Source organism: Penaeus chinensis, chromosome 30, assembly GCF_019202785.1.
Source record: "Penaeus chinensis breed Huanghai No. 1 chromosome 30, ASM1920278v2, whole genome shotgun sequence".
In the NCBI taxonomy this organism is placed as follows: Eukaryota; Metazoa; Arthropoda; class Malacostraca; order Decapoda; family Penaeidae; genus Penaeus; species Penaeus chinensis.
Window position 1 is genome coordinate 26,762,319 of NC_061848.1, and position 5,000 is coordinate 26,767,318.

At 37.9% G+C, this 5,000-nt stretch overlaps 1 protein-coding gene across 1 annotated transcript in view; it reads right to left on the reverse strand.

The window, feature by feature from the left end:
* LOC125041147 (equilibrative nucleoside transporter 1-like) overlaps positions 1–548 on the reverse strand; it is a 46,926-nt gene extending 46,378 nt beyond the window's left edge. The window contains exon 1 of the mRNA XM_047635946.1: positions 251–548. The gene's annotated coding sequence lies outside the window, so the exon portion shown is untranslated. The remainder of the gene's footprint in view (positions 1–250) is intronic.
* Positions 549–5,000: the final 4,452 nt, after the last annotated feature.

Sequence of the window (5,000 nt, forward strand, 5' to 3'; positions counted from 1 at the left end):
TAGCTCATTTTACGAGATTGCAGCTAGGCACGACTGTCAGCATTCATTAAGAACTCAACAGTCACGTCTTATATTGCCTTCTCAGTACTTAACGTTAATGTCAGATTGACCTTCATATTCCCCAGAACTTTAACACGAACGATACCTCAGTGTCCATTGTCATCTATTCTCAAAGGATGACGTTTAGATGGTAACTCACACATATGCTTAACATCCCCACCTACAGTCGACTCCCAAACAAAAGGCTTACCTAAAATCCCTAAAATATATCGTTTCCATATATGCTTCGAGGTGCCAGAGCATGTCTTGGGGCCTCGTCTGGCGCTTATTCCTCTTCTCCCTTCTCGTATCAGGCTTTTTCACAGGGTCTCAGACTCGCCTGGCTCTTCCCCTTCTTTCTTCCTTTCTTTTCTTTCTTTCTTCGTTCTTCTCCTTTCTCCTTTCTTCTCTCCCTTCTCGCTGCTGCTCCGTCCGAGACTGGCAGGAAAACACGGTGTCCGTTTGTGTGTCGGATGGAACGCGGGTTTTAAAAGTACTCTCTTGCTTTTGTATGCTTAGCGACCGCTTCTTGCTAAACAAAAAAAAATACTTTAGCCTGAAGGTTTGATTATATTCATATGTAAATATCTCTGATATAAAATTAGAGTTTATTAAAGTTTATAGCTCGCATCAAAGCAATCGAACGAAGTAAACAACAAAGAACACTTGGTCAGTTTTAGCGAAAATCGGAGTGAAGTTCCCGTAGACTTGACCACCGACTGTCCAAAGCCGTCAAATATCTTTGCTTTTTTAACGATGTGAGTGTTTCAGTTATGTGAAAAATCATGTAAACGTAATTACAGTCATTTTCATTATGTAGTTTAACATGATATTCAGATACAAAACATATAATGTATGTATGTATGTGTGGGTGTGTTTGTGCACATATATATGTATGTATGTATGTATGTGTGGGTGTGTTTGTCCACATATATATATATATGTATGTATGTATGTATGTATGTATGTATGTATGTATGTATGAATGTATGTATGTATGTATGTATGTATGTATGTATGTATGTATGTATGTATGTATGTATGTATGTATGTATGTATGTATGTATGTATGTATGTATGTATGTATGTATGAATGTATGTATGAATGTATGTATGTATGTATGTATGTATGTATGTATGTATGTATGTATGTATGTATGTATGTATGTATGTATGTATGTAGGTATGTATACGTACATGTATTTACAAATTTATATATACATACATAGATCATTGTGTATATATACATATGTATACATATATACATTTATGTATTTATACATATATATACATACACACAGAAACACACACACAAATATATATATATATATATATACATTTATGTATATATATACATATATACATTTATGTATATATACATATATATACATACACACATAAACACACACACACACATATATATATACATATATATATATATATATATATAATTACATATATATAATCATATACACATATATACATACATATTATATATATACATATACATAATTGATATATACACATATGCTCCTTTAAATATATACAGTATACACAGACACACACACGCTCACGCACGCGCGCGCCCGCCCACACACACACACACACACAGACACACACACACACACATACACACACACACACACACACATGAGTATGTGTTTCGAAAGAGAGAGAGAGAGAGAGAGAGAGAGAGAGAGAGAGAGAGAGAGAGAGAGAGAGAGAGAGAGAGAGAGAGAGAGAGAGAGAGAGAGAGAGAGAGAGAGAGAGAAGAGAGAAAGAGAGAAAGAGAGAAAGAGAGAAAGAGAGAAAGAGAGAAAGAGAGAAAGAGAGAAAGAGAGAAAGAGAGAAAGAGAGTGAGAGAGTGAGAGAGTGAGAGAGTGAGAGAGTGAGAGAGTGAGAGAGTGAGAGAGTGAGAGAGTGAGAGAGTGAGAGAGTGAGAGTGAGAGAGAGAGAATTCTACACAACAGCCACTTCGTACCACTGCCAATCCTGTTCGAATATTTTTTTCAGCCCTCACCTAACGCAGCCGCATTTCCCGAATTTTCATATTCAACACATTTTTTTCAAGATCTTTCCTAGATCGCACATAGGCAAATTTGCCATCTCTTCACCTTGTTCTCGCAGTCTCCAACTAAAGGATTTGTGCTTGGTATTACACGTATATCCGAGGCCACATTTTCCCGTTATCAATACCTAGACATGTTTTTCAACTGCTCGTGCGGCTAGACTAATTTTCTGAGTCACTTGTATCGTCAGTGTGCCGTTACGTTGTAATCACTCTGGCTTCCCAATCTAAGTCCTCCAAAATTATGTTACACTTTAGTTATCATCATCATAAACTTCGAAAACAGATCTGATAACATCCCACCCCCAATGTTCCGTCTGCTCCTATGCTATCTGTTTAATCCATTTGTCGTTTGCTAGTAACTAGTGAACAGGTAGTTGTGAAGTACTCGCATAAGGAGAAATGCTAATTAGATTTAAAATGTCTTCCTTTCATTCTTGTATATCTGAAAATGATTCATACAATACTCACATTTCTTGTTTTTTTTTGTTTGTTTGTTTTTTTTATAAAAAAGCAAACTTGTCACTATCCAATATAATCACTTTCCTGTGGGAGAGACTTTACTTTGTACACATCACATCAAGCTCCACACAAGTTTTATCTGTGGGCGATACCCAAGTTCACAGGCATCGTGACCAAGTCAACTATTTGTCACTATTTGCTCAGGCCCTTCACCCCTTCCCTGTTCGCTTTTTCCTGACGAAGCTGCCCTGGGACTGTCGGGGGAAAGAACTGTCAGTCACGCCCCCTGCTGCCGTCGGGGCCCCGCCTGCCAAGCGGGCTTCCGGTGCGGCCTCTTGTCTAAATCCGGCCGCGACGGAAAATTTTGATGAACAGCACTAGCTATCCGCCTATACACACATGTTCATATGTTTGTATATCCATATAATATCTATATGTATCAGTCTATCTATATGTGAGTATGTTTGTGTATACACATGTATTCACACACACATTTTTGCGTTTGTGTATACATGTGTAGACATCGTTGTGTGTGTGTGTGTGTGTGTGTGTGTGTGTGTGTGTGTGTGTGTGTGTGTGTGTGTGTGTGTGTGTGTGTGTGTGTGTGTGTGTGTGTATGAACATATATGTGTACATATATATGTATATATATACACACGCGAGGTACTGTACATACACGCTCACTTACCCATTTACGTATATATTCTCAAGCGTGTATATTTACATAGATATACACATATATATACTCTGTCTCTCTTTCTGTCTCTGTCTCTCTCTCTCTCTCTCTCTCTCTCTCTCTCTCTCTCTCTCTCTCTCTCTCTCTCTCTCTCTCTCTCTCTCTCTCTCTCTCTCTTTTATATATTTATATATATATATATATATATACATACATTGGATTTCAGTGGGTACCACTAATATTGTTGTTTTCTCGATGGCCGTTCTTGTCTTGCTATTTATCACTGATATTCTGGTCATGACATCCGTGTTCGCTCTAGCAGAATTACGAAAACGATGTGTTACTTCCACTAATAACATTGCGAAAGTTGATAAAAAAAATAGTTTACTGTATTCGTATCCTTGTTCTTATTGTTGGCATTAGTACTTTTTCAACCCAAATCATTGCAGTATTCAGTTTCGTTATCCTAAACATAATTATTAGCACCATCATAATCTGATTTTTTCGAGGGTCCCACAGGGAGGGTCGCGCGCTGCCCCAAAGGCACAGGATTCCACGCGAGAGAGTCCAAGCGGAGGAGATTTATCCAAATTACTTTATTAAAAGTGCTACTGAAACGCAGCTGGTGTGACTTCGCCTATGACTACTGAAAATAAAACATCCCTTCCCCCTCTGTCTTTGTCTGTCTGTCTCCGTTTCTCTCTTAGTCACGCGACGGGAAAGAGTCACACGCCATAGACGCCCCGCTGGGGAACTCGCAATGCAGCTGCCTCAGTAATCTTACTGTTGCAGCCATTACTATTTTTATCATCATTATCATTGGTGTCATTATGTTTATCATTATCATTATTGTCTTTGTAATTATTTTTATATTAACGATAATAATGGCAGTAATAATGATAATAATGATATTGATAATAATAATAATGTAAGAGTAGTATAATAATAATTAAAAAATACCAAATATTATTATCACACTTGTCATTATGAATTATTTCTATCTCTATCATTACTATTACCATTACCAATATTATTTTCTCCAGTACAAGCATTATTGCCACCATCAGTACTTGTTCCACTTTCATCATCCTCATTCGCTCACAGCCATAGGCCGCCTTTGCTGTCGCACTCGCTATGAATGACCAAAGGCTCTCCGTGTGAGCAAAAGATGAATGGCCATTTCGCCGACGCCTTTCTCGTGAGGCCGCAGTGGCTGGTACGGTATTTTGCTGGCTATGGCAATGCGTGTCCAAGATAATTGTTTCTGATGAGACGACAATTCGTAATTTGTCTTTCTGCGTGATATAAGTAAAGATATTTATGTAATGATAAAAAAAAAATCGTAATTTAGCAAAACCAATCAAGCGACATATTAATTTCTCACGAGTAACAAAAGGATCTCGAGTTTCAAACTCAATATGTTTATTTGTTGTGATATACTGTTATATCGGCTCGATTGAATGCATTTACCCATTTTATTTTATTTTATTTTATTTATTTGTTTAGCATACATCTACCTAATTGTCATCTTATTCACAAACAAAATAGTCATCGACGTACCTGGTCAGTTGTGTGCGTTTGAGCGAGGAAAGAGGATCCAAGACTGGGAGATCGCATGCTACACGAGCCCTGTCATGTGTCGCCTACCACAGCTGGCTCATGTGTCGCGCCAGGATCGAAGCAGTCAGACTGTGGTTTGGAGAGGGAATCTTGCTTTTATTATTGATGGAGGAGGTGTGTCCAGCTTTGCATTTC